Below are 23,375 nucleotides of genomic sequence, written 5' to 3'. Positions count from 1 at the left end.
GAGATGAAGTCATAAATCACAAGCAAGGGTGTTGAGAACACTAGCCCAAGAGAAAAGTTATAAAGAGATGGGAACATGATCAATCTGATTAGGCCCAGGACAAAGAAAAACCCTGGTGAAAATAGAGTTTGGCTTTATCACAGGGGCTAAACATCTAATCAAATCTACCTTAGAACTTAATTAGTGGCAAAATGCCTATATAGGTCCTATACGACTTATAAAGAACCCAAACAATAATGGGGGGGGGGGGGGGACAGAATATAAAAACAAAGTAAGATAATGTTGTTAAAATGAATCAAATAAAAATGTTTTCAGTCACTATAACTTTAGCCACTACAGTTTTTGTAAATCCAATTTATGGACAGCATTATAATCTCTACTTTAAAACCACCTGTGAAACATTACATGGTCTATTGTGTCATTTGTCCTTGCAAGAAATTGTAGGTTGGACAAATATCTAGAAAATTTAAAGTCAAGATGATGGTACATAGAAGCACTTTCCAGGAATAAAAGAGGAACGTTTGGCTGATCATTGTATGAGATTTGGTCATATTTATACTGATCTTCCATGTTTTCTATTGGACCACGTTCCACCACGTACGAGGGGTGGGGATCATCGGACAATACTGCAGCAGTAAGAACAATTCTAGATATTTACATTGCAGTCAGTGAAACCACAGGGATTGAACAGAGATTGAGTGGTTTTATTTTTATTGAATATTCGATGTAAAGAGGGAAGTTCATGTAACTGGTTGAAAACACTAGTGACGAAAGAGACAGGAAATATTCTCCTTTAAAATGCACAGACACCATATTCCTTCAAGGTTCGTCATAAGGAACATTATGTGTTGAAAATGTGTAAGGTTTGTGTGCTCTTGTATGTTTAATAAGATTTGATAGAATGCTCCAATGTGCTGAAGTCTTGTTTTTTTTCATAAAGAGGTCGGTTCATACGGAACCACTAGGGTCACTGTACCGTGAAACAATTCCATTGTTGGCAGAACCATAAGAATTGAATACTGGAAGCCGAAGAAGCTGGGTTCTTTTTTCTATATATGACTGAGTATATTTAAGTGTTTGCACAAATTTTAATCAATAATGAATACTTTATGCATCACTATTGTATGTATGGAAGTTTTTTCTGCCCATGCTGGCTAAGTATAGTGCTAATTTATTGGCGCTACTGTAAATACTGAAGCTTTTTCCTCCATAGCATAATATTCATGTGATTTTTGTCTTCTGAGCTTTGGAAGAGTAATTTACAAGGGATTACATTGTATTTTAAAGAGCATGAGTTTTGTCTTGTTGTATACTAACCAAGGATGCCCAAGTGCATCCCACAGTACACCATTTTAAACTGTGTTAGCCAATCAGCTTGGTAAAAGGGCCCCTTAGTATACATTTAGTTCCAATAATGGCCTGCCAAAAAGCTTGATATTTTTGTAATCCCTGCTGTGGACAAAATGGAGATTACAGATCAGATAGAAAATGCTGGAGCAGGAAGTCTGAGGAATTATGTCTGGCAGTCATATAAAGGGCAATTCTATATCTCAGTTACATGCCACTTGTGTGTACAGAATGCCTGTATTTTCATGGATAAGTGTACGTGAGTCTTTAGGAGTTAATTACTGTCTATATGCTGATATACAAGTTTTTTTTCCAGTATCTGAGGCTATTGATTTTTGTTTTGTGTTTAACGATGATATGAACTTGGCTATCTGCAAACAGATTTTGTTTAAATATAGACAAGATGCAGGTGCTTTTTCATTCTGGTTCAGATGTTCCTGACTTTCCTTCAATGTTTATATTTGAAGGAATTTAAATCTCTACTACGAGAAAAATGAGCAATCTAGGAGTAATTCTGGGTGCCACATACTATATATCCTTTAAAATTAGGGCTGCAAATTTAACACGTTAATAATGTGATTAACTCATTAAATGTTTAACATGCATTAAAAATTTTTACGAACGTTAACGCCAGGTCTGGCTCCCTCATTCATTGCTTCCTTTGCGGCATACATGGGCTGCAGAGACCAGCTGCTGGGTCCTGCTTGGCCCTGCTGATGTGTTGTTCCCAAACGATGTGGGGAAGGTGGAGCCATGCCCATGACCCAGAAGTAACTGTGGAGGTATGAGTCCGTGGCACTTCGGGTCCGAGGAAAGGATGGAGGGGTTCTAAGCAGCAGCACTGCTGGGGCCCAGAAAAGATGCAGTGTGATTATTCTCTCCTCTCGGCTCTCTGACATTGCCTTAAGCACTGAAGGCATGCTGCTTCTTTCAGCCACACGAAGCCTCTCTCTGTAGCATCCCACCAGGAAACAGGAAGTTCTGTCAGAGGAGACAGGACGCTACAAAGGCTTTGGGTGGCTGAAAGAAGCAGCATGCCTTCAAATGATGCAGCACTGAAGACAAGTCGGAGGGCCGAGAGGATCAGCTATAAGGAAAGAAAGAATGCAGACCACGGGGGGGGGGGGGGGGGGGGGGGGGGGAGCAAAAGATTTGGAAAAGAGAGAGAGAGCATGAGAGGAGAGGGTTCAGAAAGATTTGCTGAGAGAGAGAGAGATGTGTTTGAGAGGGACAGATGCTGGAAATAGGCGATGGGAAAAAAAAGGGAAATGTTGATCATGGAGTGGAGGGAACAGAGAGTGCCCATGGAGCAGGGGGAGTGAAGAGACGGTGCCCATGGAGGAAAAGGAGAGAGAAGGGATGGTGCCCGTGGAGGGGAAGGGAAGGGGAGAGATGAGAGACAGAAGGAGACAGTGCTTGTGGAGGGGAAGAGAAGGGAAGGGGAGAGAAGAGAGACAGAAGGAGACTGTGCCCATGGAGAGGAACAGAAGGGAAGGGGAGGGGAGAGAAGAGAAGAGACAGTGCCCAGGGAAGGGAAGGGAAGAAAGAACGGAGGAGATGGTGCCCATGAATGGAAGAGATGGAAACTAGACAGAATTGAAAAGGAGGAAAAAATGGATTAAAGTTGAATGTGAAAGATAGATGTACGGCAGGATGAGAGAAAAGAAAGAAATAGTGAATACTAGACAGGAGACCCTGGAAACGGAGTTCAGAGTACAGGGAACCAGAGACAGGGAATGAGAAGACTGGAAAGATAAAATCACCAGACAACAACGGTAAGATAAATGATTTTATTTTTAGCTTAGTATATCAATTTTGAGAATTTACATCTGCTATCTATATATTGCACTGTATAGGAGGAAATGTGAGGGGGGCCACTTAATGCAATTAATCATGATTAAATTTTTTAATCACGATTAATCATGTGAATGAACCTTTTAATCGATGGCCAGCCCTTTAAAATGCATCTCAGGAATGTCATTCAGAGATTTAAAAAGTGCGGAAGATGGCAGAATTTTCAGTTTAAGTCCTGCAAATTTCCATACGGTTGTCCAGTCTTATGTTAGCCCTTTGTTTGATTACTGTAACGTTTTATTTCTTGGACTTTCAAAAGAATTGTAGCATCATAACAGATTCAGCAGGTTAAATCTGCCTGAATTTCCCACTGTTGTTCCCTAAAGGTCATGTTAGTGTCAGTGCCCTCATTTCTGGGTGTAGCAGGGAGAAGTCAGCTAGCCAATAGCCAATGTTCCTGAGGTCCATTCTAACTGTGGTCTCTTGCTGAACTCTGTACATCCTGCACCTGTCAGGAAAGGCTCCAGCTAATCTATAGAAAGCTCTGGAACATACAGTTTAGAAGGTGCTGGAAGTTGGTGGAAGCCTGGAAGAACCTTACCATGTTAAGAGAGAAGGTTCTGGTGGCAGTGGAGCCATTCCCTCTGAATAATTAAGCCCATTCCCTGCTATCCCACTTTGTCTTGGGTTCATCTCTCACCTCTGACCTTACAACTACAGGGAGGTCCCTTCACATATGCCTGAAGCAGCAGCAGCAGCAGCAGCTTAACGGAAAGAATCAACTGGTTTGTACCCAGTGTAACTGAATATAACTCATCTTGAGCTACTACTGAAAAAGGTGTGAGCAAAATCCAAATAAGTAACATATTCACAGGCTGGCTATTAAAGGCACTTGCTAGAGGAGAAATGATTCAAGGAGGATCAGGTAGAAAAAAATAGAACTAAAACAGTTGCTGCCTTGTTTTAGTGGATAGGAATGGGTAATCTGTCAACCCCTTAGAAATCCTAAAGGAAAGGAGCAGGAGGTTAGTTTATGTCTCTGCTACAACAACCACGGACGAAGGGTATACTAATTTACCATTAATTTTAGTTTTGATCAACAAGGCACTTGTCAAAGAACATCTAGCCACCCGCCTGGGGCTACGCCACGGCTACTTAAAGGGTCTATCCCACAGCACAGCTCAATTCCGCCTGCACCTGCTGCTTGTGCTTTAAACTAGCACCCTCTTCCTACTGACTGGGTCCCAACCGCCTCTGTGCAAGCCTCCCGCTCTCAAATTATCCCCAGTGATTTCTAGGTTACTGGGGCCACACTTCCAGTGGTTTCACAGTTCCTAGAAAGCACTCATAGACCCAACACGCAAACCACCAGGATTCTTAGTCAGTAGACAGCAGAGGCGATAAACTAAAAATATTTATTGTTATGAAAAATTAAAACAATGAACAGAAAAGGTGCAGTCAGCAAAACAATAACAGGTAACTGAAATATAGATCAATTATAACACTATCTAAACATTTGTTTACTATCTAAATAGTATCCGGGGAGATCGTGACATATAGCTACTCACAGGTTCTCAAATATAACTGTTCACAGGGCCTCAGCAAACAGATCTTTCTCTCTTTTCTCCCTGGCTAAAACTAAAAAATTACTTCACAGCTTAAACTAACAGCTTTTTGGCAGGAAGAAGAAACTGACAGTTTTGTAATAACTTTACAAACAACAGACAGTCACCACCTGCTGGCCAAAGGAAATGCACATCATAAACAATAACTTTATAATTTACAAGCAGAACAATTCCATGTTTTGCCACAGCACTACAAGATAATTCACTTTGCATTGCTAATTCTTTAAAATTATATTGTCCTAATAGAGCTTTAGATCTAAAAGACATTTCTGCTTTTGAGTATTGAGTAACCCGTTTTATGATTGCTTTATCTCAACATTTATGGTCAGTACCATCTCTACTTTAAAGCTCATCCTTTCAGCAAGCTTTTTCTGCAAGATAATTTTTAATATTTGAATTTAATTCTTGGAGCTGATGATAGTTTTTTGTTATTTTTTCTCTTTATTTGCTTTTAAAAATTATATATTTCCCAATAATAACAAAGGAAAAGTGAGCAATAATAGGTTACATATCAATATAAAAGAAAAACATACAAGTATTTAACAACTCTCAACTAGGCCATGTCACAAAAAGAAGTACAGCCTAAGATATAAAGCAACTAAATAGCCACAAAGAAAATACTTCAAAGTAAATAAAGAAAATAATATTATAGAGCCCTGATTGGTAAGAAGTAATTAACATCAAAATCACTAACCAGCACAATCAGTTCTCATGTTCTTGCAGAAACTTTTCTAGCTGTACAGATTCAAAGAAAATATACTGCTTCTCCTGAAAATAAATCAAATATATACAGGGGAAGCAAAGAAAAAAGGTAGCTCCCAAAGCCAAAACTCTACTTTTCAAAAGTCAGAAGTGCTTTCTTTTGAACCTAAGTATTCCGTGAAACATCCAGAAAGACTTGAACAGTCCACAAATGCTATTCTGTAGGGGCACGGGAAATGCAATGGGGTGTTCACATGGGTGGAGGATGGGAGTGGGGAACATGTGAGGCTGCCACTTACAGAACACTAAGTTATAGTTGCCTTGCCTCATCTAGGTGCCCGTAGTTATGCCAGGTCTATGGCTGGTGTAACTGCCAAGTGCTTAAAATTTAGGTGCTCCGATGCCGGGTTGTGCTACTGTTCTACAATGGATTCCAGGTACCAAGAATAGGCTCTCACTGCATGGCATTGGGGCATCTAAAAGAGGACGTCTACTTATACACAAACAATCCTAACATCTTTCTACCTGTGTAAAAGACCAAAAGCAAGGTGATTAGGGTTTACAATGGAAATCTGTCTCTCCGTATCCATAGTGACATTAGATTCATATAACAAAGCTTCACAATGCAATAAGGACATTCACATGTCAAATATGCGATTCACGCGTCAGTAATAAACGCATCATCACAAGGTGTTATATGCTTTGCAAAACAAATAAAGAGAGAAGGGTAGCTTAATTTCCTGATAGCTCTGCATGAGGACAGGCTGAGTTACTGAGTAACAAATGAGCAGAGTATTTTCAGGGAGAGGACTCCCCCAAACACTTATATTAGACTAGCAAGCTAGATGCAAAGCACTGACATGACAAAGAAGGCTAAAAGAACATGAAGAGAAACTTGCCACAGAGGCAAAATCTCACAGTAACAACTTTTTTACGTACATCAGATGCAGAAAGACTGCAAGGGAATCCGTGGGACTGTTAAGACCATAAATGAGCAAAAGGAGCACTCAGGGAGGACAAGGACAAAGCGGAGAAATTGAATAAATTCTTTGCTTCGGTCTTTACAGAAGAAGACAAAGAGGTCTACCTTTACCAGAAATTGGTTTCAAGGGTGATGGTGTGGAGGAACTGAAAGAAATCAAAGTGATCTTGAAGACATACTGAGCCAAAGTTACAAATTAAAGAGTAGTAAATCACCTGGACTGGATAGCATGCATCCAAGGGTACTGAAAGAACTCAAACATGAAATTGCTGATCAGCTGTTAGTAATCTGTAACCTGTCATTAGTCGTCCATAGAACTTGAAGAGCAAAGGTTGGCCAATGTAATGCCAATTTTTTAAAAAAGGTTCTAGGGGTGATACAGGAAATTATAGATCAGTAAACCTGAGTCAATGTCAGGTAACATAGTGGAAACTATTATAAAGAATAAAATTATGGAACACATGAACAAACATGGTTTAATGGGACAGAGTCAGCATGGCTTCAGTCAAGGGAAGTCCTGCCTCACAAATTTGCTTCATGTCTTTGAAGGAGTGAATAAACATGTGGATAAAGGTGAGCTGGTTGATGTAGTGTATCTAGATTTCAGAAAGCATTTGATAAAGTTCCTCATGAAAGACTCCCGAGAAAATTAGAGAGTCACGGGATAGGAGGCAATGTTCTGTTGTGGATTAGGACTTGATTATTGAACAGAAAACAGAGGGTAGGGTTAAATGGCCATTTCTCTCAATGAAGGAGGGTGAACAGTGGAGTGCCACAGGAATCCGTACTGGGACCAGTGCTGCAGGGATCTGTACTGGGACCAGTGCTATTTAACATATTTAGAAATGATCTGGAAATCAATGATGAGAGAGGTGATTAAATTTTCATATGACACAAAACTATTCAAGGTTGTTAAAACACATCCGGACTGTGAAAAACTGCGGGAAGACCTTAGGAAACTGGAAGGCTGGGCAACCAAATGGCAAGTGAAATATAATGTGGACAAATGTAAAATGATGCACATTGGGAGGAATAATCAGAATCATAGTTACCTGATAGTAGGGTCCCACCTAAGAGTCAGCACTCAAGAAATCAATCTAGGTGTCATTGTAGACATTATGCTGAAATCTTCTTCACAGCGTGCGGCGGTGGCCAAAAAAAGCAAACAGGATGCTAGGAATTATTAGGAAAGTGATGGAAAATAAGTCCGAGAATACTATAATGCCTCTGTATTGCTCCATGGTGTGACCTTACCTAGAGTACTGCATTCAGTTCTGGTCGCCTTATCTCAAAAAAGATATAGTGTAATTAGAAAAGTTTCAATGAAGAACCAAAATTATAAAGGGGGATGGAACTCCGCTCATATAAGGAAAGGCTAAAGAGGTTAGGGCTCTTCAGCTTGAAAAAGAGATGGCTGAAGGAAGATATGATTGAGATCTACAAACTCCTGAGTGGTGTAGAACAAGTAGAAGTGAACTGATTGTTTACTCTTTCAAAAAGTATAAATATTAGGGGACACTCAATGAAGTTAAATGAAAATACTTTTAAAACAAAGAGGAGGAAATATTGTTTTAACTCAACAAATAGTTAAGCTCTGGAACTCTTTGCATAAGAATAGCCATACTGGGTCAGACCAATGGTCTATCTAGCCCAGTATCCTGCTTCCAACAGTGGCCAATCCAGGTCACAAGCACCGGGCAGAAACCCAATTAGTAGCAATATTCCATGCAACCAATCCCTGGGCAAGCAGTGGCTTCCCCCATATCCATCTCAATAACAGACTCAATAATGGAGGATGTAGTATCAGTGTTTAGCGTATCTTGGTTTAAAAAAAAGGTTTGGACAAATTCCATGCTATCGAGACAGACATGGGGAGCCACTTCTTGCCCTGGGATTGGTAGCATGGAATGTTGCTACTATTTGGGTTTCTACCAAGTACTCGTGACCTGGATTGGCCACTGTTGGAAGCAGGATACTGGGCTAGATGGACCACTGGTCTAATCCAGTATTGCTAGTTTTATGTTCAAATTTGGCCTGCAAGGAAATCATTTTTGTATTACATCTAAAAATATCATCTTCATTTATTTCACTTATATTTGGGCATGGGAAGGAGGGTAGGGGTGAGGGGTCAGAAGCAGCATTGCCAGAGGAGGATACAATATTCAGCCTGCTACCTGAGACAGAACCTAAATGTTCAATGCCGGCACTGAATGTGGGGGGCCTAGTTCAGTCTGCAGCAGTTAGTGTTTTGAAAAAACGCTGACCAATGGTGGCTGAATATTGACCAGTAAGTATTTTGTTACATTTGTTTAATTCTGTGTTTATAGTATACTAGTAAAAAAGGCCCGTTTCTGACACAAATGAAACGGGCGCTAGCAAGGTTTTCCTCGGAGTGTGTATGTTTGGGAGAGTGTATGTGAGAGCGACTGTGAGAGTGAAAGTGTGAGTGTGTGAGAGAGAGAGTGTGTTTGTGAGAGAGTGTGTGTGTGAGAATGAGAGTGTGTGCAAGTGTGTATGTGAGACACAGTGTGATAGAGAGTGTGTGTGTGTGTGCCCATCCATGCTCCTCTGTCCCCTGCCCCCTCCATTCATCCCTATCCAGCATTTTCCCTCTCTGCCTGAGGCCTGCCCTGCAATCCATATCCATCCATGCCCATCTGTCCCCTCCATTCATCCCTATCCAGCAATTCCCCTCTCCCTGAGTCCTGCCCTTCCAATCCATGCCCATCCATGCTCATCTGTCACCTGGCCCCTCCATTTTTCCCTATCCAGCATTTCCCCTCTCTGCCTGAGGCCTGCTCTGCAATCCATATCCATCCATGCCCATCTGTCCCCTCCATTCATCCCTTTCCAGCAATTCCCCTCTCCCTGAGTCCTGCCCTTCCAATCCATGCCCATCCATGCTCCTCTGTCACCTGGCCCCTCCATTTTTCCCTATCCAGCATTTCCCCTCTCTGCCTGAGGCCTGCTCTGCAATCCATATCCATCCATGCCCATCTGTCCCCTCCATTCATCCCTATCCAGCAATTCCCTTCTCCCTGAGTCCTGCCCTTCCAATCCATGCCCATCCATGCTCATCTGTCACCTGGCCCCTCCATTTTTCCCTATCCAGCAATTGCCCTCTCTCCCTGAGGCCTGCCCTGCAATCCATTTCCATCCATGCCCATCTGTCCCCTCTATTCATCCCTATCCAGCAATTTCCCTCTCTCCCTGAGTCCTGCCCTCCCAATCCATGCCCATCCATGCTCCTCTGTCCCCTGCCCCCTCCATTCATCCCTTTCCAGCAATTGCCCTCTCTTCCTGAGCCCTGCCATCCCAATCCATGCCCATCCATGCTCCTCTGTCCCCTGCCGCCTCCATTCATCCTTTTGCAGCAAGTCCCCTGTCTCCCTTTCATGACCCCCCCTTGCATCCATGCTCCTCTCTCTCCCATGTCCCAGCCTGGGCCGCCCTCTTCTTCCCCCCCCCCCCCTTCGCATCCATGCTGTCGTTTCTCCCCTGCCCTCCCGCTCCCATTGTTGTTCTTTAGTGGCCACCCTCTTCTCTCCCCCCAACATGGTTGTTTTGTTTGTTTTTTTCTTGTTTTCAAATTTACCTCCGTGCCGGTTCCGGCAGCGAAGCGTCAGGGAAGGAGGCGGCGCTCCCGACGTCTAGGTTTCCCTTCGCTGTGTTCCGCCTTCTTTTGACGTCAGAAGAAGGCGGAACACAGCGAAGGGAAGGCTAGACGTCGGGAGCGCCGCCTCCTTCCCTGACGCTTCGCTGCCGAGCGTTGCGATTGGTTGAGTGTCATTGCTCCGCCCTCGACGTCATCACGTTTGACGCGTGGGCGGGGCAGACACAATGCGATCTCACCCCCTTCACTTTAGAATGTTGGCTAACAGAGGCTTCATTAGAACGTTGGAGGTGCGTTTTATATAGAGAGATGTGTATACTACTTTAAACTTCTTCAAGCTGTAACTATAAAATTATGGAATTATGGGCAAAATACTAATTATGACATCAGAGTCTGTTAAGCACTTCAGTAGAGAGGTGAAGTGGATGAACAATGAGATTTGTAATATATATTTTTGGCCTCTGGTGACCACTTAAGAGACATAATGGAAGTACTTTTTCAAGTATTCCAAGCATGTGAGGGCCATAAATTAGCACTGTAATAGCCTAAGTACATCTCTAAATATATTGTCACTTAAGAGAAAAAAAAAATCAGCTTTCTTCAAATGAAGAAATATATTTGTACTCGCCCTCCTTCTCCATTATGCAGGGTATTTTTGTTCTTGTAGGAGTATACCACACCAGGGAATGGATGAATCCATCTGGCTGACGCCTCCATTCTGATTTAAGTTGCTACATAGATGTGTCATATGCCATGGAATAGATTCACTACAGCTACAAGGAGACAAGGTATTTTTAAATTTACCAAAATAAAAAACACCCAATGAAAACAGGTTACAGGAGTCCGTTTTAATATTCTTCAGAATCCCAATATATCTAACTTTTTGTTCTGTTTACAACAAAAGCTTGTCATTCCCTCAAGAGACACATTGTGAACACCATTCAGCCTAGACATTGGGACTTTCTTAAGGACCCAGCACTAAAGCAATTCCCCCTACCCTCCACATACAGTGGACTTATCTCCAGAAAACAAACTGCATCTGACTGGCAAATAAAATAAAAAATAACTTTCTCTCACCCTATTTCCTGCTTTTCTTATATTGATTGTTTTGTTGATGAAAGATTTAGTTCCTACAGCTTCTTCTGGAATTCAATGTATTACAGGACCCGAGGCAGCATGGTTATTGTGAAGAAACGGTGCGTTTTAAGCCTGTAAAATGTATTGGATATTTTCCTGCATTAATTATATTCTGAAGTATATTTCTCCTATTTGGCCAGCAGATGGTGTTTCTTTGATGTAAAGCTGTTACAAAGAACTGACCTTTCTTTTAGTTAGCACACAGCAATGTAACCAGCTTTTTTTTTTTTTTTTTTAACTTGTTGACTGATTGGCCCAGGAAATCTTCTCATTTGGATTATATTGTTTTTTCCCCAGTTTCAGATTGGGAGAAGAGAGAGAGAAAGCTCTTTGCTGAAGCCCTGTAAAACAGTTATATTCTTTTTCTGTCCACTGTTCAATATTTTTATGAGATAAAACATTAATTGTTTGTTCGTCCTGCTTGTCTGGACTGATAAAGAATCCTGGCGGTTTGTGTGTTGGGTCTGTGAGTGCTTTCTGGGAACTGTGGGAACAATGGGAGTGTGGCCTCCAATAACCCAGAAATCACTAGGGATAATCTGAGAGCAGGACACTCGCCCAGAGGTGGCAGTGATCCAGTCAGTGGGAGGAGGGTGCTAGTGTAGAGCACAGGTGGCAGGTTCAGGCAGACCTAAGCTGTGCTGGGGATAGACTCTCTAAGTGTCCGCGGGGTAGCCCCAGGCAGAAGGCTAGGCGATTCGTGACAGTTACACTATAGGCAGACAAATCTGATTAATTTCCTTGACTGGGTGACCAGTGAGTTGGATCAAGGGAGAACGCTGGATGTGGTGTATTTAATTTTGAGCAAAGCCTTTGACACAGTTCCGCATAGAAGACTAATAAATAAACTGAGTGCTCTCGGTATGGTCCCTAAAGTGACTGACTGGGTTAGAAACTGGTTGACTGGAAGGCAACAGTGGGTAGTGGTAAATGGAGTTCATTCTGATGAAAATGAGGAAAAGGATGCTACCAGTAGTGTGCTGCAAAGTTTGGTTCTAGGGGCTGGTTCTTTCTAGCATTTCTGTAAGTGACATTACTGAAGAGCTGTCTGGCAAGGTTTGCTTCTTTGTGGATGAAGCGAAGATACTTACCTGTAGCAGGTATTATCTGAGGACAGCAGGCTGATTGTTCTCACATGTGGGTCGACGTCTGCATTGGCCCAGGAATTGGACGGCATTTTGCAAGCAAAATATAAAAAATGTTTTGCTAGAATCTTCTGGCACACGTGCAGCGCACACTGCACAGACTGATTTTCCGTCTGTCGCGTGAGCGCGTTCCCTCAATTAAATCAAAAAGCATAAAGAGAAGCAAATAACTCCAAAGGGGAAGTGGGCTGGTTTGTGAGAACGATCAGCCTGCTGTCCTCGGAGAATACCTGCTACAGGTAAGTATCTTCGCTTTCTCCGAAGACAAGCAGGCTGCTTGTTCTCACATGTGGGGTATCCCTAGCAACCAGGCTCACTCAAAACAATGAACATTGATCAATTGGGCCTCGCAATGGTGAGGACATAACATAGATTGATCTGAAACCATAAACAACTAAATGAGAGTGCAGCCTGGAACAGAACAAAAATGGGTCTAGGGGGGTGGAGTTGGATTCTAAACCCCGAACAGCTTCTGCAGCACTGACTGCCCAAACCGACTGTCGCATCGGGTATCCTGCTGAAGGCAGTAATGAGATGTGAATGTGTGGACTGACGACCACCTTGCAAATCTCTTCAACGGAGGCTGACTTTAAATGAGCCACTGACGCAGCCATGGCTCTAACATTATGAGCCGTGACATGGCCCTCCAGAGCCAGCCCAGCTTGGGCATAAATGAAGGAAATGCAATCTGCTAGCCAATTTGAGATTGTGCGTTTTCCGATGGCGACTCCCCTCCTGTTGGGATCAAAACTGGGCAGACTGTCTGAAGGGCTTTGTCCGCTCCACGTAAAAGGCCAATGCTCTCTTGTAGTCCAAGGGATGCAAACTGCTTTCGCCAGGGCGGGTATGAGGACGGGGAAAGAATGTTGGAATGACAATTGACTGGTTCAGATGGAACTCCGACACCACCTTTGGCAGGAACTTAGGGTGCGTGCAGAGGACTACTCTGTTGTGATGAAATTTGATATAAGGTGCATGTACTACTAAGGCCTAAAGCTCACTGACCCTACGAGCTGAAGTAACAGCCACCAAGAAAATGACCTTCCAGGTCAAGGACTTCAGATGGCAGGTATTCAGTGGCTCAAAAGTAGCTTTCATCAGCTGGGTGAGAACGACATTGAGATCCCATGACACTGGTAGAGGTTTGACAGGGGCTTTGACAAAAGCAAACCTCTCATGAAGGGAACAACTAAAGGCTGTCCAGAGATAGGCTTGCCCTCTACACTGCGATGATAGGCACTAATCGCACTAAGATGAACCCCCCCCCCCCTATTTTTTATCTGCTCAGCTAAACTTGTGATCTCATAATCTGTGTTTCCTAACTAACTGCTTAGTGGCTATTTCTAATTGATATCTGTATTCTATGTAACAGATTTTAAAACTGCTTATTGGCTATTTGTATTTGATAGTTGATAAGCTGAGAACTGGCTTTAACAAGTGCTTTAAAATCGGTAGTAGTTTCTCTTGTGTTTTATTTTTTCCCTTTTGCTTCCATACTGTGTGGAGCCCCTCCCCTCCCCCATCTGCTTTTGTTGTAAGGTAATTGCATAGCACAGGTGGAGCTTCTCTCTCCACGTGGTTTTTGTCTCTGCATAGAAGCTGGATGGATTTGGGAGCTCTCAGATAAGACTATTTTCTGATTACCCCTACCTTACACTTGTGGCTCTGGGCATTTCAACGCTGTTCTAGAGATAGGTTACAGCAAACACATTCCATAGGTCTTAAGCTTAAGCCCACCCACCCTGCCCCACAACCCACCCACCCCAAGACTGACACTTCCTATATAGCTTTCCCAAATATACTACGTATCATAAATTAACCCCACCTTAATTACAACCCCATCATAGTACACCTGTTCATACCCATTTCAACAAATCAAGATGACTTTTATTCTCTGTAATAATTGTGGTGCTTTGGTTTCAAGACCAAGCTTCTGGAGACTTAAAGCTTGTCCTATCTGTCTTCAGCTTGCTAGTTTAAAACAGGAGCTCAGCAAAGTAAAGCAGGAATTGAATGCACTTAAAGCAACTTCTAGGACTGCACAAAATCATACTGCACAGAACCATACCGAATTCTCACCACTGCCTCAAAGGATAATACCATCTAAGAATAGAAGGTTCACAGTAGGCTCAGGCAGGTTTCGTTATGTGACACAGAAGCATCCGCCCTCACAAGTGTTGCCCCTACAGAATTCTTTTGCTCCACTAGAGCACTGTGATGTTCCTGAAAATAAAACTGAGGCGAAAGAAAAAGCAAGGAAGGTGGAACAAAAAGATATGGAGGGACCCAAAGAGAAAAGACACCCCAAATCACTAAAACCGAAACACATACTAGGAAATGTAGATGGAAAGCGATGACCACAAATGCTCGCAGTCTAAGCAATAAAGTTCATGACCTTCATGCCCTGATGTTGGAGGCAGACTTGGACATAGTTGCAATCACAGAGACATGGCTCAATGGTTCCCATGAATGGGATGCAAACATACCAGGCTATAACCTTTTTAGGAAGGATAGAGAGGGGCGAAAAGGTGGAGGAGTAGCTCTGTATGTGAGAAATGATATCACAGTGACTGAAATGACAGGGAACTGGGGAAAGGAAGAAGCGATATGGATCACCTTAAAAAGAGAGGATAGAACCTCTGTCCACGTGGGTGTTGTCTACAGACCCCCGACACAATTGGAGGAACTAGATAAAGATCTGATCGCTGATATTCAAAAGTTGGGGAAGAAAAGAGAGGTGCTGTTGTTGGGAGATTTCAATCTGCCAGATGTAGATTGGAAGGTTCCGTCTGCGGAATCGGAAAGAAGTAGAGAGATCGTGGATGCTTTTCAAAGTGCTTTGCTCTGACAAATGGTGACGGAACCCACGAGGGAGGGAGCGACGCTAGATCTGGTACTCACAAATGGGGATAATGTGTCAAATGTCCGAGTGGGTGCCCACCTGGGCGGCAGTGACCATCAAACGGTTTGGTTTGATATGACGGCTGAAGAGGAGGGTGGCCACTCAAAACTCAAAGTCCTGGATTTCAAGCATGCTGACTTTAGTAAAATAGGGGAATACCTGAGGAAGGAGCTGATGGGGTGGGAGGAAATACAAGAAGTGGAAGGACAGTGGTCCAGGCTGAAAGAAGCTATAAATAGGGCCACGAACCTTTATGTAAGGAAAGTAAATAAAAGCAAGAGAAAAAGGAAACCGATATGGTTCCCCAAGCAAGTGGCTGAGAAAATAAAGGCTAAAGAGTTTGGCGTTCCAGAAATACACAAAAACTCAAGAACAGGAACACGGGAAGGAATACCGGAGGAAACTGAAAGAAGCCAAGAGAGAGATACGTCTGGCGAAAGCGCAAACGGAACAAATGGCTAGAAATGTAAGGAGGGGTGGCAAAAGTTTCTTCAGGTATATTAGTGAAAGGAGAATGACTAAAAAGGGAATTGTGAGACTAAAAGATACTGCGAACCACTATGTGGATAATGATGAAGAAAAAGCAAATTTGCTAAATAGATACTTCTGTTCTGTTTTCACAGAAGAAAATCCTGGAGAAGGACCGCGATGGACTGGAAAAAGTACAAATGAGATTGAAGTGGATAGAGCACCGTTCACGGAAGAGAGTGGGTATGAACAACTTGAAAAGCTAAAGGTGGACAAAGCCATGGGACCGGATGGGATCCACCCTAGGATATTGAGGGAGCTCAGAGAGGTTCTGGCGGGTCCTCTTAAAGATTTGTTTAATATATCCTTGCAGACGGGAGAGGTTCCGAGGGATTGGAGAACGGCGGATGTGGTCCCTCTTCACAAAAGTGGTGATAGGGAAGAAGTTGGAAACTACAGGCCGGTAAGCCTCACTTTGGTTATTGGAAAAGTAATGGAAGCGATGCTGAAGGAAAGGATAGTGAATTTCCTGGAAGCCAATAAGTTGCAAGATCCGAGACAATATGGTTTTACCAAAGGGAAATCGTGCCAAACGAATCTCATTGAATTCTTTGATTGGGTGACAGGAGAATTGAATCAGGGACGAGCTATGGACGTAATCTACTTAGATTTCAGCAAAGCTTTTGACACGGTTCCCCACAGGAGGCTCTTAAATAAACTGGATGGGCTGAAGATAGGACCCGAAGTGGTGAACTGGATTAGGAACTGGTTGACGGACAGACGCCAGAGGGTGGTGGTGAATGGAATTCGCTCGGAGTGAAAGGTGAGTAGTGGAGTGCCTCAAGGATCGGTGCTGGGGCCGATTCTGTTCAATATATTTGTGAGTGACATTGCCGAAGAGTTAGAAGGTAAAGTTTGTCTATTTGCGGATGATACTAAGATCTGTAACAGAGTGGACACCCCGGAGGGAGTGGAAAACATGAAAAAGGACCTACGGAAGCTAGAAGAATGGTCTAAGGTTTGGCAATTAAAATTCAATGCGAAGAAATGCAAAGTGATGCACTTAGGGAGTAGAAATCCACGGGAGACGTATGTGTTAGGCGGGGAGAGTCTGATAGGTACGGATAGGGAGAGGGATCTTGGGGTGATAGTATCTGAGGATTTGAAGGCGACGAAACAGTGTGACAAGGCGGTGGCCGTAGCTAGAAGGTTGTTAGGCTGTATAGAGAGAGGTGTGACCAGCAGAAGAAAGGGGGTGTTGATGCCCCTGTATAAGTCGTTGGTGAGGCCCCACCTGGAGTATTGTGTTCAGTTCTGGAGGCCGTATCTTGTTAAGGATGTAAAAAGAATTGAAGCGGTGCAAAGAAAAGCTACGAGAATGGTATGGGACAAGACGTATGAGAAGAGACTTGCGGACCTGAACATGTATACTCTGGAGGAAAGGAGAAACAGGGGTGATATGATACAGACGTTCAAATATTTGAAAGGTATTAATCTGCAAACTAACCTTTTCCGGAGATGCGAAGGCAGTAGAACGAGAGGACATGAAATGAGATTGAAGGGGGGCAGACTCAAGAAAAATGTCAGGAAGTATTTTATTACACAGAGAGTAGTGGATGCTTGGAATGCCCTCCCGCGGGAGGTGGTGGAAACGAAAACGGTAACGGAATTCAAACATGCGTGGGATAAACATAAAGGAATCCTGCTCAGAAGGAATGGATCCTAAAGAGCTTAGACGAGATTGGGTGGCAAAGCCGGTGGCGGGAGACGGAGATGGTGCTGGGCAGACTTATACGGTCTGTGCCAGAGCCGGTGGTGGGAGGCGCGACTGGTGGTTTGGAGGCGGGGATAGTGCTGGGCAGACTTATACGGTCTGTGCCCTGAAAAGGACAGGTACAAATCAAGGTAAGGTATACACAAAAAGTAGCACATGTGAGTTTATCTTGTTGGGCAGACTGGATGGACCGCACAGGTCTTTTTCTGCCATCATCTACTATGTTACTATGTTACTAGGTTGGTTTTGAGGCCAGACTCTGATAAGTGTAGAAGGTATTCAAGCAGGGTCTGTGTAGGACAAGAAAGAGGATCTAGGGCCTTGCTGTCACACAAGACGGCAAACCTCCTCCATTTGAAAGAGTAACACCTCTTCGTGGAATCTTTTCTGGAAGCAAGACTCGGGAGACATCCTCTGAAAAACCCAAGGAGGCCAATTCTAAGCTCTCAACATCCAGGCTATGAGAGCCAGAGACTGGAGGTTGGGATGTAGATGTGACCCCTTGTTCTGGGTGATGAGGGTTGGAAAACATTCCAATCTCCATGGTTCCTTGGAGGACAACTCCAGAAGAAGAGAGAACCAAATCTGACACAGCCAGAAGGGTGCAATCAGGAACATGGTTCCGCAGTCTTGCTTGAGTTTCAGCAAAGTCTTCCCTACTAGAGATATGGGAGGATACACATACAGAAGGCCTGTCCCCCAATGCAGGAGAAAGGCATCTGATGCTAGTCTGTCGTGGGCCTGAAGCCTGGAACAGAACTGAGGAACCTTGTGATTGATCTGAGTGGCAAAAAGATCCACACTCGGAAGATCTTGCGGACTATGCCCATGTTCAGTGACCACTCGTGAGGTTGCATTATCCTACTCAACCTGTCGGCCAGACTGTTGTTTACGCCTGCCAGATAAGTGGCTTGGAGAAACATGCTGTGACGGCGAGCCCAAAGCCACATCTGGACGGCTTCCTGACACAGAGGGCGAGATCCGGTTCCCCCCCGCTTGTTGGTGTAATACATGGCAACCTGATTGTCTGTCTGAATTAAAATGATTTGGTTGGACAGTCGATTTCTGAAAGCCTTTAGAGCGTTCCAGATCACTCAATTCTAGGAGGTTGATCTGCAGACCTTTTTCCTGAAAGGACCAGGCTCCCTGAGTGTGGAGCCCATCTACATGAGCTCCTCACCCCAGGAGAGATGCATCCGTCGTCAGCACTTTTCGTGGCTGAGGAACTTGGAATTGTCACCCCAAAGTCAAATTGGATCGAATCGCCCACCACTGAAGAGAATTCCGAAAGTCGGTGGACAGCTGGATTATATCCTCTAGATTCCCCACAGCTTGAAACCACTGGGAAGCTAGGATCCATTGAGCTGATCTCATATTTAGACGTGCCATGGGCGTTACATGAACTGTGAAGGCCATGTGCCCCAGAAGTCTCAACATCTGCCGAGCTGTGACCTTCTGAGAAGCTCGAACCATGGACACCAGGGACAGAAGGTTGTCCGCCCTCGCCTCGGGGAGATAAGCTCAAGCTGTCTGAGTGTTCAGCAGAGCTCCAATTAATTCCAATTTTTGGACTGGGGTGAGATGGGATAATTTACGACGAACCCCAGTAGCTCCAGCACCTGAATAGTCATTCGTATGGGCTCCAGAGCACCTTCCTTTGAGGTGCTCTCCACCAACCAATCGTCGAGATAAGGAAACACATGCACTCCTAGTCTATGTAGAGACGCTGCGACTACAGCTAGGCATTTGGTAAACACTCTGGGCGCAGACGCCAGGCCAAAAGGCAGTACACGGTACTGAAAGTGCTGTGTTCCCAGACGAAATCGAAGATACTTCCTGTGAGATGGAAGTATCGAGATATGTGTATAAGCATCCTTTAAGTCCAGAAAGCATAGCCAATCGTTTTCCTGAATCATGGGAAGAAGGGTGCCCAGGGAAAGCATACTGAACTTTTCTCGGATAAGAAATTTGTTCAGGGCCCTTAGGTCTAGGATGGGATGCATCCCCCGTTTTCTTTTGCACAAGGAAGTACCTGAAATAGAATCCCAGCCCTTCTTGCCCTGGTGGAACGGGTTCGACCACTTGGGCCTGTAGAAGGGTGAAGAGTTCCTCTGCAAGTACCTGCTTGTGCTGGAAGCTGTAGGACTGACCTCCCAGTGGGCAATTTGGAGGCTTGGATTCCAGATTGAGGGTGTATGCTAACCGGACAATTTGAAGAACCCACCAGTCAGAGGTTATAAGAGGCCACCTTTGGTGAAAAAACATTAACCTCCCCCCAACTGGCAAGTTGTCTGGTATGGACACGTTTACTGAGGCTATGCTGAACTGGAGCCTGTGAAAAGCCTGTCCCTTGCTTTTGCTGGGGAGCCGCAAGCGGCCTTAGGTGCACGCTGATGACGAGAACGAGCTCACTGGGACTGAACCTGGGCAGGCTGCCGAGAAGCAGGAGTGTACCTACACCTAGCATAGGAATAGGGAGCATTCCTCTTCCCTCCAAAAAAACCTCCTGGATGAGGAGGTAGTAGCAGAAGATGCCCGACGAGAGAGAGAATCCATAGCATCATTATGCTTCTTGATCAGGTCAACTAGATCCTCTACTTTCTCACCAAAAAGGTTGCCCCCCCCCCCCCCCCGGCAAGGAACATCCGCCATCCGCTGCTGGACTGAATGATCCAGGTCAGAGACACGCAGCCACGAGAGTCTGCGCATCACTAAACCTTGGGCAGCGATCATGGATGCTACATCAAAAGTGTCGAACGTACCCCTGGCCAGGAATTTTCGGCAGGAATGAAAGAATCGTGTATAGGTTGGGTTTGTTTAATATGGGAACAAAGGAAAGGAGGAGGAAGGCAGAGGATATACTGAGATAAAAGTTTTATCATTTGTACTACTAGTTAAGATAATAATTCATGAATATATTCTAGTAATGGATCTTATAACTTGTGTTCGATTGAACCTACATTGGTGTGTTTTAAGCGGCACATTATTCATGATTTCATTAGTGTGGATTCAGCGTTCTTTTGCTTTCATCTTCAATGCAACAGAACGCTGAATCATTTTTGGGCACACTCCCTTGATAAAGCTTTGAGCAAAACGGGATCTCAAAGGGAGTATAAGAAGTGTGCTTGAAGTTTTGATCATATGCATTATAAAACTGCTTTTTATTTATAAGACAGAAAATCATAAAAAAGGAAGACGTTATATATAATAAAGTGACCGTGTATAAAAAACCAAGTTTTTTGGTCGATGATGATCGCAAGTCTTAGTGGTGACTAAGTTTATGCATGAAAGCACAGAAGCACCACTGGCAATTTAGGAGGCCTTTTTCCTCCATTTTTCATGCTTGTAACACATGGGGGCTCATTTTCAAAGCACTTAGCCTCAGGGGCGTATCTGAAAGTCGGCGGTAGTGGGGGCCGGAGCCAGAGTGAAGGGGTACATTATAGCCCCCCCCCCCGCCATTTCCGACCCCCTCCAGGCCACCATTGCCGCCGTCACCTACCTTTGCTGGCGGGGGACCCCAACTCCTGCCAGCCGAGGTCCGCTTCCTCCTGCCGCTTTTAAGTTCTTCTTCGTCCTAAGCTCCGTCGCTCCGTGCTGTTCAAAGAAGCTGGCGCTGCTACCTCAATCCACTTTCGGAGTCTGACGTCGCTGCACGCTGTACGTGCAGGACGTCAGACTCCGAAAGTGGATTGAGGTAGCAGCGCCAGCTTCTTTGAACAGCACGGAGTGACAGAGCCTAGGACGAAGAAGAACTTAAAAGCGGCAGGAGGAAGCGGACCTCGGCTTGCGGGGGTTGGGGTCTCCCGCCAGCAAAGGTACCCACGGCAATGGCGGGGGAGGGTTGGCGGCAGTAGGGGGGTCCAGGGAGAAATCTGCAGGGGCCCAGGCCCGTGTGGCCCCACGCAGATACTCCCCTGCTTAGCCTTATAAAGTTCCATAGATTACAATGTAACTTTGTAAGTCTAAGTGCTTTGAAAATAAGCCTCATGGTGTTCATTTAACCCACAATATCTGTTGATATGAAATGATTTTTCTATGAGGTTGTGGAGTGTTCTTTGAGTTTGAAGTGTCTTTGTCTAGTGACATGGCAAGCTCTCATATGTGCCCATTAGCTAATTAATATAAATATTCCCAAAATGAGTAACCGGGAAACGGGGGAGGGCAGGGAGGATGTCCACAGAACCACTGGGGGAAGTCAATATCTATTGGTAAGAGTGGCATGTGCTGTGAAGTTAAGATTTTATTACTTTATTTATTTGTTACATTTGTATCCCACATTTTCCCACCTATTTGCAGGCTCAATGTGGCTTACATAGTACTGTAAAGGCGTTCACCAATTCAGATATGAACAAATACAGTAATGTTGTGGTAGAATAAGGCTCGTGTGTACAGACACATTAGGGAATCGTAGAGAGGAAGAGTTATTATATGTCCATTACGAGCTTTGGTTTCGTTGTGTTGCAGGGTATAGGCATTTAAGTTGAGTCAGTAGGGTATGCCTATTTGAACAGGTTAGCTTTTAATGATTTCCGGAAGTTTAGGTGATCATAAGTTGTTTTCACGGCTTTTGGTAATGCGTTCCATAGTTGTGTGCTTATGTAGGAAAAGCTGGATGCATAGGTTGATTTGTATTTGAGTCCTTTGCAGCTTGGGTAGTGGAGATTTAGGTATGTTCGTGTTGATCCTGTTGTGTTTCTGGTTGGTAGGTCTATGAGGTATGTCATGTATCCCGGTGCTTCGCCATAGATAATTTTATGAACCAGGGTTCAGATATTGAAAGCCATACGTTCTTTGATTGGAAGTCAGTGCAGTTTTTCTTGGAGGAGTTTGGCGCTTTCGAATTGCGTTTTTCCAAATATAAGCCTGGCTGCCGTGCTTTGAGCGGTTTGAAGTTTCTTTATAATTTGTTCTTTGCATCCTGCATAAATTCCGTTGCAGTAGTCTACATGGCTTAGTACCATTGATTGTATCAAGTTGCGAAATGTCCCTCAGGAAGAATGGTTTCACGCGTTTGAGTTTCCACACTGAGTGGAACATTTTCTTTGTTGTAGATTTCACTTGGTTCTCTAGTGTGAGGTTACGGTCGATTCTAACACCGAGAATTTTCAGGCTGTCTGAGATAGGGAGGGTATAATCTGGGGTGTTTTATGTTTGTGGGTTTGTTCATATTGTATTGGTATGAGAAAATGAGACAGTGTTTTTTCTGTGTTGAGTTTAAGTTGAAATGCGTTTGCCCATGAGTCCATGATATTCAAGCTGAGCTTGATTTCGTTTGTGATTTCTGTCAGATCACATTTGTAAGGAATGTATATTGTGACATCGTCTGCATAGATGAAAGGGTTAAGGCCTTGGTTGGATAAGGATTTGGCTAGTGGGGTCATCATTACGTTAAAAAGGATCGGTGATAGTGGTGATCTTGGAGGTACTCCGCATTCTGCTTTCCACAGTGGTGATATGTTCGAGCTTGAATTCACTTGATATGTTCTAGTGGTTAAGAAACCCTTGATCCAACTAAGTATGTGTCCGCCAATCCCGAAGTAATCTAGGAGTCTTAGTAGTATTTTATGGTTTACCATGTCGAACGCACTGGACATGTCAAATTGGAGGAGAAGTATGCTTTTGCCTGTTGCTATTTCCTGCTTGAATTTAGCTAGGAGGGTAATTAGTACTGTTTCAGTGGAGGGGGCAAAATCCTGATTGTGATTCATGTAATATTGTGAATTTGTTTATATAATCGGTAAGTTGTTTGGTTACCATGCTTTCCATCAGTTTGACCACCAGTGGGATTGATGCTACTGGACGGCACTTAGTGATTTCGTTTGATTTTTTCTTGGGATCTTTTGGTATTGGAGTGAGTAGGATGTTGCCATTTTCCTTAGGGAA

General features: G+C 43.9%; 1 protein-coding gene across 1 annotated transcript in view; it reads right to left on the bottom strand.

The window, feature by feature from the left end:
* GALNT2 (polypeptide N-acetylgalactosaminyltransferase 2) overlaps nt 1-23,375 on the bottom strand; it is a 483,612-nt gene that overhangs the window by 146,257 nt on the left and 313,980 nt on the right.

The sequence above is a fragment of the Microcaecilia unicolor genome, chromosome 3 (genome assembly GCF_901765095.1).
Source record: "Microcaecilia unicolor chromosome 3, aMicUni1.1, whole genome shotgun sequence".
Taxonomy (NCBI): Eukaryota; Metazoa; Chordata; class Amphibia; order Gymnophiona; family Siphonopidae; genus Microcaecilia; species Microcaecilia unicolor.
Note: the sequence above shows the minus strand (reverse complement) of the source record. Positions and strands in the feature narration are given on the sequence as shown.